The following is a 12,147-nucleotide window of genomic DNA, read 5'->3' on the forward strand; positions in this document are numbered from 1 at the left end:
CGACTGGCTTCTTTTTCTTTTCTTCTTAGCTCTTTCGTTTGGCATCTTGCAGTGGCAGTTTCATTTTAGTTTTCTTAGTTTATTTATTTATTTAGTCTCGTTTGTTTTATTTCTTTGAGCTGATATTTTATAGACTATTTATTTTTTCATTCTAGGGTTTATTAGTTAGTATTTTCTTAGTTTTTGATATGGCTTTACTTAGATTAATTTTTATTGCTAGAAATATCATATGTAGCTAATTTCTAAAACTTGGGTTGTGGAATGAGACTTAATTTATTTTGGGTTCTAGTTTGATGCAATATTTTGTGATTGATTGTTGATTTCACTATATTACTAGTCGGATTTAAATTGAAAATAGATTGCGGCTCTTGCTCTTGTTTTGTTGTTGACGTAAGGTACAACAAAAGCTTGAAAATTATCAAGGCTTCTCTTGATTGCTTGTTAATGTGTGTTTAACTAGTAAAGTAGAGAATCCCTTAGAAAAATATTGCAAAACTTGAGCACAACTTTTTATCTTCCGATTATCAATGCCTTAATTGGATTGTTAATCGAGAAACTTATCTAGGATCCAAAATAAAGAGAGTTTCAAACCCAACCCAAGTATTTGTTAATTTGCCTTTTTTATTAGAAACTAAAATTTCAACTTCGATTTTTTTTGCATTGCATTTTAATTTTATTTTCATCTCTCATAATCGACACATTTGTTACTCAAAAATCTTATATATGCTTTGATAACTCTTTGTCCCTGTGGAATACGATTCTGGACTTATCCTTGATACAACTTGACACTTCTACACTTGGAAGCACATTCGAGACCGAGTTAATGTCACTCAGTATTATCCACTCTCGAGTGACCAGAGGAGCTCCACCGAGATAATAACCCATCCCAGGTTGGGGTCGTGATACGCACGCACCCAAAAATCCATTTACACGATTAAAACCGGATTTTCTCAATTTAAATAAAATGCACATGAATGCACCATATAATGCACGCCTCAAGGCACAAATAAGCAACCAATCACAAAACAACAAAACCAAGCAACTCCATCCTCAATCCATCCAACCCCCGAACTCCTCGGACTCAGTCTAGAATCAACCAATCAGTCAAATAATTTATTGTAAGAGCAAAAATATATTTAAATCTAAAATAGAGTTTGAAAAATATTTACAGCACTATGAGGTATTTTTCGAAGGATCACGACGTTGCAAACGGCGAAGAAAAAGCAACGTAACAGTGTATTTTACACTGTGGCCATAGGTTGTAAATTATCCATTTTTGAACGGAGACAAACCAAGACTTGAAATTGATAGGGAATGGCCTAGAGGGGTTTATGAACCTATTGGAAATGAGAGTTGGCTGTGGGTGGCGGCGCATGGTGGAGATCGACCAACTTTGAGGAAAAAAGGCCGAGGGAGAGTGAGGGAGAGTGAGAGCTACACACAACTCCGTTAGCCATGAAATTTCTTGGTGAAGGTCATGGTGATGAGAGGAACAAGATGGTGGTGGTGAAACACCATGGGTGGCCGTGTACGGCGGCGTACGGTGGTGCAACCGAAACTCTAGCTATGGAGACCCATCGGAGAAAAAGAGAGAGTTAGGAGAAAAGAAAGACATGGGGAGGAAGCCCTTGATGTGGTGAATCCATTGGTGGTACTTGGTGGCTGATTTGGCCGTGTATGGTGGCTCAAAGAAGAGAAAAAGACTTGAAGACCCATTTGTTTGGAGGAGAAAAGAGAGAGATTGGGTGGCCAGCGTAGCACACCACCTGTGCAGTAGAGCTCGTCGATGTGGGAGGGACATGCCGAGCCGAAGGTGGAGGTGGGTCACGGCGGCTGAAGGTGGCGCCGGCTGGGAGCTTGGACTGAATGGAGAGAGGGAGAGAAGACGTGCTGCGTGCCCGGGAAGGAGAGAAAAAAAGAAGAAAAGAAGGAAAAGAGAGGAAAAGAGAGGAAAAAGGAAAAAAGAAAAGAAAAGAAAAGATAGAGAAAAGAAATAAGGTCCAATCCTCACCTTCGGAGTCTAAAAACAAACTAAAATAAATTATACAGCACTTTAAAATCAAAACAATAATTAATATAAAGAAAGCTCCACAAAACAAATATTACAACTAAATAAATCTAATTAAAATACAATAATTTAAAATAAAAGAACTAATATTTTAGTTAAATTAAAATACTCATTCAGTGAAAATACACATAAAAAGGGGATGTCACACACATAATTAGCATATATATTAGCTTGACCTATGTTTAGAGTTCTTATGCTTGTACACAATCAGTGCTATTTTCTGGTGTACACAGGAAGGGTCTAAGTGAACTGTATGAAACCCGATATATGGTTCTTAATCTATAAATATCTACTTCTTTTCCTGGTCAATGCCCAGATCTTCAAATTAGCTCAAGAGCTTAAAAAAACTTGAGAGAGAGATGTTTCGTTTCTTAAGACGGCACTGTTTCATTAAAAAAAAAAACTATAAAAGCGTCCTAAACGCCCCCTCTCTTTCCAGATTGTTCTTTCCCATCCCCCCTTCTCTCTCTCTTTCTCTCGCTCTCCCTCTTTTTCTCACCTTTCTTCTTCTCCTTCTTCCGTCTTCTCTCTTATCTCATCTACACTCTCTCTCTTCTCTCATTTACACTGTCTCTATTTCCTCATTTTTTTTAAAAAAAAATCATAATATGGTTCAAAATAAGAAGCAATATATAATTTAAACTCAACATATTTCTCTTTTCTTTTTCAGCAAGTCTCTTCTTTTTTCTCGTCTGATTGAGCAACATACCAATTTTTTTTTAGTGACATTTTTCAGGCTCTTCAAGGTTTATTTATAAGGAAAGCTAGATGAAAATTAAAAGAATGGGTGTTAATGATGTTTAAAATGCATTTCTATATTTAATAATGTTGTCTTACTAGTCAACATAAAAGTTATAGAAGGTTATTAATTCTACATTGATTTGTGAGCGGAATTTAAAAAAGATTTGAGAAGATATCAAAGATTAGGTAGGAATGGATATATACGGAGATATAATACATAACACATATTACAACCATTTATGGCAAAAGCAAAAATACAAAAAATTTTAATTCCAAAAAATTTCATACAGATTATATTAAATTAATAAATTAGTTAATACGTCTAAGAATATAAGAAATTTATTAAAAACAATCAATCTCATGAGGGAAAAAAATTTTGTACAACAAACATAGGATGTCAAATATTTTTTTAAAGAGAACCAATATTTATAGTCGTGAATTATGCAAACGTAGTATAGTCTCTTTGAAAAAAGTAAATTAATATGAAATTCACATGAAAAAAATTAAGTTTTTAATCATGGACCACACTATTTTTCAAAATGATTGTGTGGCACTTGTGCATTTTATGACTATATGTAATATTACTCTATTTTAAATAACATATGTATTTATATGAATATTAAAAAGTAGAATAAGATTTTTTTTCATATGAAAAAGGAGCACTCATCATGAAATAGAGGACAAGTAAAAAAAAGTAGAAGTAGAGGAAATCAAGAACAAGAGAACTAAAAAACAGTAAAATAAGAACAAAAGCAGTAGATCTGTTTCAAAAAACACATTAGAAAAAAGGAACAAAAAAATGTATGGTTATATTTGTTAAATAAGAAAATATTGATATATTAATAATAATAATGTATCAGATAAAAAATTTCAATATTTATAGAATAAAAAGTTGAAGAAAATAAAATAATTCAATAAATTAAATCTGTTAGTAATATTATTTTTAATAATTCTATTAATAAATTTATGAATATCACATTTTTTATTAATATAAAATTCATATTTTACAAATAGTATTAAATTTTGGAAATATCAAATTTTTTATTACAAAATTGAACCAATTTTTTTTAAAAATTTATTGTTTTCTAAAATATAAAACAACGACAAAAATATATACAAAACCCACCTTCGTTCCTGTGCCGGTTAAACAAAGTTGGAAACTATAGTAATTTTTATTTTTTATTTTTTCCTTTTCTTATATCTCCCTTTTACTCTCTACACCGAATTTTTATATTTTCTTCTCTCTCTTCTAACACTATCTTCTACATTTCTATCACATTGAAGTCAACATTATTTTTCGGTATATAATTATAAATATGAACAAAATTAGTTAGTATGTTTCACAATAGCACAAATCTATCAAAAAATATCCATCAAATGAGGAAAACAATTATTCATATAAGAAACATATAATGTGACCAATTTTTTTTTTTTTTTAAGTACATGTGCATTTATATAAATATGAAAAGATAGAGTAAGATTTTTTCTTATTAAAAATAAGAGAACGTACCATAACGTAAAAGGCAAATAAAATAGTAGAAGTAGAAGAAATCAAGAACAACCAGAGATTGCAGACCATGGATTAAGAACAAAAACAGCAAATCTATTGAAAAAACATATTAGAAAGAAAAAAAATTTTATAGTCATATTTGTTATATAAAACTATATTAACATATTAATAATAATAATAGATTCATTAAATAAATTTAGTATTTGTAGAATAAAAATTTGAACGGAATAAAATACTATAATAAGCGGATTTTTCTATGTCTTTAATAACTCTATTAATAATATTATGAATATCACATTTTTTATTAGTCTAAAAAATAAGATTTAACAGTTATTATTAGATTTTGCAAAAATGAAATTCTTATCACCGATTCACCATCAAGAATTTTTTTTACCTTTTACCTCTATCACAAACCGATTCACTCTATGCAACACCGTTCATAGCAAAAACCCTAGCCATTTGTCCCCTTCTCCTCTCTCCGTCACTTCTCATTTTCCCTCTCCCCCCTCCCTCCCTCCCTCTCTCTCTCTCACACACACACACATAGACACTAGGACTGTTTATCGACCCGACCCGAACCGATTAGCAAGAATTCCGACCCGACCCAATGCTGGAGCCTTCCGTTCAGCCGATAACCGTTAGCCGACCCGATACTGTTTTTGGAATAAAATTCCGACCCGATTATATGACAGCGTAGCGTTTTCTCATGTCATAATTATGGAGGTGGGGTTGGGGAGCGTAGAGTGAGTGAGGGGTGAGGCTTCCCAAAACAAAAAGTACGGTTGAATGAATAAAAAAACACGTGGTGTTATAATTAGTATTGCCTGCAAAAAGGTGCCAACCCACCAATGCTCTCTCTCTCGCCTTCTCTCCCTCTTTGCAGATGATCTCCAGGGCCTCCTCTGCCATGGCTGCCTTTCCTTGCTCTAGGGTTTGTATATCTTTTCCTTTTTAATTTTCTTTTAATGTTTCTTTGTTTTTTTCATTTGCATGTGTACTAAGTTATCACATGCTTACCTTTTTTTTTTTTTTTGGGTTTTGATTTACTGTGAGTTTTTGCGTCTTTGTTCCGATCCTTGTTGTGTGAATCTAATGAAATGACTTGTGGGTTTTCCTTTTGGTTGGGGAGCATTTTGATCTGGAGTGGAATTCAACAAAACTGCATCTAAAGAATGCCCAATGTAGAAAAACATCCACCCATACCGTATACACCGATACACATACGAAATCACAATCAGAGAGAGAGAGAGAGAGAGAGTAATACCTATAGATTATTCCCAAAATCAGGTGGAGACTTGAGGGAGACCTTCTGAGCAACGCCAACAGAGAGAATCAAACTGTGTTTCGCTTCGATTGCAGCACATTTTGGGTGGAAACGGGTTACGGGTATTACCCGATAAAAATAGAAACGGTTACGATTTAACCCGTTTCTGATTCAACTTGTAAACGGGTCGAGATTTGGGGTCGGATCGGGTCAAAAAAACGGTCGGGTCGGCCAGACGGTTTATTTGTACAGTCCTAATAGACACGGATCCCCTGTGCACAACCACCAGATCTACTGTCGTGAGCCACCATCGTTATCTCCAGCCACCGCCAGTCAAAACCTTGCCGCTGCCACTACCTCCTTCCTCTCCTCCACTCGCCGACGTAGCCCTCTCTTCCTCCCTCGCATGCTCTGTGTCTCACGGATCCTCTGTGCATAGTCACCACATCTGCTGTCATGAGGCACCATCGTTGAAAGGGAGTTTTTTTTTTTTTTTGGTTTCTCGGTTGCATATTAAATCTATTTTTCTTTCTTGTTGGGGTGTTTTTTGAATTTTTTTTGTTCATCCCTTTTCTTTTTCTGTCAATGGGATCTTAATGTCAAGAGCAATTTCAAGTTTATTTCACCATTTCATGTGTTTTAAGGCACTTTGCTTGTGTGGTTTTTTATTTTTTTCCTCATGGATACTTTTTGGGTTTTTCGGTTGGATCCGTTGTTTGTTGGGTCTCTGTTTGTCTCTGGGATCTGTTTCTTTTTTTAGGTTGTGACATTGGGGCCTCCAAGCCGTGTGGTAGGGATGTTTCGGCGTATCAACCTTTTCACCTTGAAATAGTTTTTCTTGGTTCCTCAATTTTAATGTGTATGCCTCTGTTTCTCATGTTTGGCTCTCACGTATTGTGAAGATTTGGTTCTTCAATTTGTCGTTTCTCGAGTTCTCTCTCCCTCTATTTCTTAAGTGTCTGCCTTCCATATTTTGTGAAGATTTCATCGTTTAATTTTAATGTGTGTGAATATGTCCTGAATATGTCGAATTTAACATGTATAAATTTTAATACCAAAGAGAAGCACTTATCGGAGCTATAACAGTAGATGAAGACGACAGTGAAGGCAATGAAGTTCATTTCATGACCCTTCTCTCTCTCCCCATCGTGCCGATCCACTCTCCTCTGCATAGCAAGGAATGCTGAGATTTAGAAGGAGGATGAGCAATTCGAAACAGACAAATTCCAGTCGTGAAGAAGTTTCAATCTGATAGATGAAGTGATAACGATGTAAATGTAAATAGACAATAATAATTGGGCGGTGAAGCAAAATGACAAATAAAACTTGTTGAATTTGGATATAAAATAGGGATAAAATTAGAAAGATAAAAATAATGAGAACGTAATTTAACAATAGAAGGAAGGGTAAAATTGAAAAAAAAAATTAGACAAATATACTGTAGCAAGGGGATTTGTACAGTAGATATATACATATATTATACATATAATATATATACTAGTAAGGGGTTGTGTTGCACGTTTGCCCTACTGACCACATGCACGTAGTAAGGCAAAAAAGAAAAAATCATAGTAAATTTAAGCAGATTTAAAATATGTCATCAATTTATAAAACTTAAACAAAACCTAATAAAAATAAAAATAAAAAACTATGGACTTTATATACAAATCAAGATTGTATATAAGCATATAATTATAACAGTGAAAAGTTTAATAAAAGGAGATTTTGAACATCTATTATTTTAACGTATTTTAAAGTTTATCTTGTTTTGACTCAATTGTCCAAAAAATACGTTAAAATAAAAAAACACAATAATGGTATAATCATATTTGTTAACTAAAACTATATTAACATATTAAAAATAATAACCAATCGACTAAATAAATTTAATATTTATACAATAAAAAATTGAATGGAATTAAATATTGCAGGAAATGAAATATTTTATTGCTGGTGTTTTGAGTAACACCAAATAGTATGATGAATATCAGAATTTTTATTAATATAAAATTTATTATTGTATAATCAATATTGCATTTTGAAAATATGAAACTTGTTATTAATATTAGATTTCTTATTAAAGGAATACATTTGTGTCCAAAAAAATTACATTTCGAAATGATAATCTAAACAAATAATTAAATAAAAATCATTAATAAATAGGAAATAGTAATTGAGAAAGTGATAATAGATATATAATTACAACATTGAAAAGTTTAACAAAATTTTTTTTTGAACGTTTATGATATTGCTTCAATTACATATAGGTACACATGATATGGAGATATAATACATAAAAATATATTAGAATGATTTATAGCAAAAGCAGAAGAACAAAGCATTTAATTCCAAATAAAATCATACATATTACGTTAAAATATCAAAATATATGAAATTACGTCATTTTGTATGATCTTATAAAGTTGAATCAATAATTAAAGAAATGAAAGTACTAAAAAAAGAGAGAATATATGTTGGACATATATTATCCTATATTATAATAAACGAAGCATACATAATTATGAGAGAGAGAAGAGGCTCACTTCCTAATATATTATATATATATAGATACATACATATATATATATATGTATGTAGATACATAAATATATATATATATATATATATATATATAACATATTAAGAATACTAACATATGGAATAAATAAATTCATATAATCCAAAATTGAATGGAATAAAATATTGCATGGAATGAAATATCTTATTACCGTTTTGAGTAAGCTAATAATAGTATTATGAATATCAGACTTGTTATTAATGTAAAATTTATTATTGAATAATTAATATCACATTTTTCAAATATGAAATTTGTAATTAATATCATATATGTTATTAAAACAATAAATTTGTTAAAAAAATTACATTTCGAAATAATATATATCTAAACAAATAATAAAATAGTAAGTATTAATAAATCAAGAAAATAAATTAAATAATATATAAATAACCAACACAGAAGTAAATAAAATATTTTAAAACATTAATTTTTGTTTAAGACTTTTTTTTCTACCATATTTTATTTATTCTTTTAAAAATTAGATTAACTTTTTGTAAAATGTATTTAGAGCTTAGAAGAAGTAAAAAAAAAAAAGTCAACCTACCCATTACTTCCTACGATGCCGTTTAAAGAGAGTGGTAAATTAATAGAAAACTTTAAACCGGTCGGTTGTAATTTTCCTTTTTACACCCACCGGTAAAAGACAAATACATCATGAGCTTATAGAAATTACAATGAGATTGGCTCCAGGTAAACACCTCTTATCTCTTCCAGCCCTGTAGCCCTTCTCCTCTGCGATGCAATTCTTCGATTGGAACCCCGTAGCCCATTTTTTTCTGTATTCTCTGTGTATGCTTGAGATATTTCTCTCATGAAAAAAATAGTCCCTTCATCTGTAAATTCAGAGCACTCTCATCTCCATCTACAAATCTTTATTTTTTCCATCCAAGCCTCAAGGTACCGCCGTCGCACCTACTGTAATTGCAGCGTCCACATTCCGTATACAACTTGTTGTTTCCTCCCTTGCAACGTCCACATGCAACTCCATTTCTTCCCTTGCTGTGTAATAAATATTTTGTTTGTGTTTATTTTAAATAATATAGTTGAGTATCCTTCATATGTAACAGCCCGCTAGAAATTTAATTGTGAAATTTCTATTAACTTTAGGAACCTCGTGAAAACCCCATAAGTTTTCACGAATCCATTAATCGTATAGGTTTTTGTCTAACTACATAGTTAGTGTTATTATTTACTATAGTATCAGAAGTGTGTTTTTGATTATTGGAGATAGTTAGAAGTGTCAAAATGTATTATGGTTTGTGTCATTAGACTCGGAGGGTTATTTAAAGTCTTATGGCGCAATAATATTTTTTCATATTTTCGGACAAAACGTCTGTTCAAAACTGTAGATATTATTGGATAAAAAGAAATATCTTCAGGTAATTTTCATGAATATTATTGGGTAAAAATATTTTGAGTTGATTTTTATAGATATTATTAGATAAAAATATCTTAAGTTGAATTTTTTGTAGATACTATTGGATAGAATATTATGAGATAATCTTTGATAGATATTTTGGGTAGGAGAAAACTACACTCAACTCTCAACTCCAGCCTCATCTCTTCCATATCTCATCCATAAGTATCTCCAGCCACCTCTCTCCACGAAATTATCTTCATTTACACTTTCCATTGAAAGAATATCAAACACTCTCTCTCGGACAGCTTTTAGGAGGTCTTTTGCACACCCATTTCGAAGCTTTTGTAAGTGTTTTATCATAAAGTCTCCTTCATATAAGTTGTTCTTTTTTGAGTCTAATTTACATGAATATCTTATTTGCCCCATTTGAAAATCATTTGGTCAGTCAAATATTGTGTAAACTATATAAAGGTCATTCTGGGAGATAAACTGGAGAATATGTTATTGTTTGGAGTTTTTGACCAAGCTAATGGATAGATATTGGTCCGAAATTTTTATGGAGTATTGTTAACATGTATATGTGACTATTGGTTGAGGATTTTTACATGATTAAAGGTTTTGATGAAAGATTTTCTTAGATTTAGAAACTTAGAAACTGGAAGAAGAAAAACAGTTTCTGTTTTGAGAAAGTTTAACTCTTTGGTGGTCTAAACCTATTCCAATGACTTTGATAATTTTATTGGAGGATCCTAAGCATCTTATATACATGTTATATTATTATTTTGAAAATATTTGGTGTTAGTTTCAAAGATATGAAATTTTATGCAAAGAGATATTTAAATAAGTCAAAGTGTGGATATTCTTGGCTAAATTTATGTTTTGGTTAATTTCTAACCATGTGATCTTGAATTAGAAGCTTATATATGTTTTAGGACATCTTTATAAACCATGTGATAGTTTGGTTTGAAGATCATATTTTTATAAGTCATAGATCAAGAGATTTATCAAAACTAGTTGAGGAAAAAGTTTATGTTTTTGGACTAAGTGTAAAACCAAAAACTTCAAATGTTATTTTGTGATTTTGGTGACTTTAGTTTGATGATTTAAAGCATGGTTGATGTTAGGATGATATTATGAATATGTTAGAAGTAAGATTTGATTTTTGAAATTCTTGGAGATGTTTTGATTTAAGGTCAAAACTTGTGATTCAAGTGCTTGGATCTTTTTACAAAAAAAGTTTGGTGTTAATTATTAGCTTTTTCTAAATGGATGTTTTAAGTATGGTTTTTAACTTAGGATTGGAAGATGTTTATTGCAAAATTTTGGTTTAAGCATGAGTTTTGAAGTTAGAAAGAATTGCAACAAAAATCAAGAGAAATGGCCTATAGATGTTTCGGCCATAGTGTGTTCTTCATAGTTGTGTTTTGTTTTAAATTTTTCTGAGTTGATATTTAAGTTTAGGACAAAATTTACATGAAGAATGTAAATTTTGGAACCTTTTGGAGTTAGTATGCAAAATCCTTAAGTTATGCGTAAAACAGTCATTTTCCCACATGTAGAGAGTAAAATAAAAATTTTACTCTTTAAGTTAGTATTTTCCATATTTCAAATTATTAGTGATTTAGTTTTAACTTTTAGAATCACTAATTACAGTTCCTCGTGATCGCACTTGAAGTTTTATAAGAAACGCGGAAATCGAGGTAAGTTAGCTTTTAACTTACTAGCAATCTATTATGTATGTGTGCCAAGTAAAAGAACTACAGTGTATGTATGTATGTTATCATATATGTCATGTCATGCCAAGTTATCACGTAATTGTCTATTATACAGAATTTATTCTGTCATCAATTTTTATCTGTTACATAATATATTCTGTTATGTATTACTGTACATTACAAGTACGTCATACTAAGTATGCCATCTATTACATGTATGTCAAGTCATGTAATATTCACTGTTGCAAGTATGTCATGTTAAATATGTTGTCTATTATATGTTATGCCATGTTACGAAATGTTTCTATCTCAAGTTGGTCATGTATTTCAAGTTATATTCAAGTCACGTTATGTTACGTCAGGACTTCAGTCATTTCGTATTCCAGTCACGTTTCATCTTGATTACTTATGTATGGGGTCACAACAATTGTGACGCATACAATACGTGAGACACAGCAATTGTGACACGTAGAATACATGGGGCCACAACAACTGTGGAGTATGTATTTTTCATGTTAAGTCAAGTTTGTGTAGAATACATGGGGCCACAACAACTGTGGAGTATGTATTTTTCATGTTAAGTCAAGTTTGTGTAGAATACATGGGGCCACAACAACTGCGGAGTATGTATTTACACGTAGAATACATGGGGCCACAACAACTGTGGAGTATGTATTTTTCATGTAAATTCAAGTTTCAAAGCAAGTTCATGCTAAGTCAAGTTTCAGATCAAGTTCATGTCAAGTCAAGTTCAGTTCATGTTTCAATTTAAGTTATGTCAATTACGTTATGTTGTACGCCAAGTTATGCTTTAATTACTTATGAATTTGATTATGTATTTATGTTTTTACTGTCATCCATGCATTATTAGCTTGTGTGGAAGTTTTTTGTTAACTTACTGAGATTTGTAA

Source organism: Carya illinoinensis, chromosome 3 (genome assembly GCF_018687715.1).
Source record: "Carya illinoinensis cultivar Pawnee chromosome 3, C.illinoinensisPawnee_v1, whole genome shotgun sequence".
NCBI classification, from domain to species: Eukaryota; Viridiplantae; Streptophyta; class Magnoliopsida; order Fagales; family Juglandaceae; genus Carya; species Carya illinoinensis.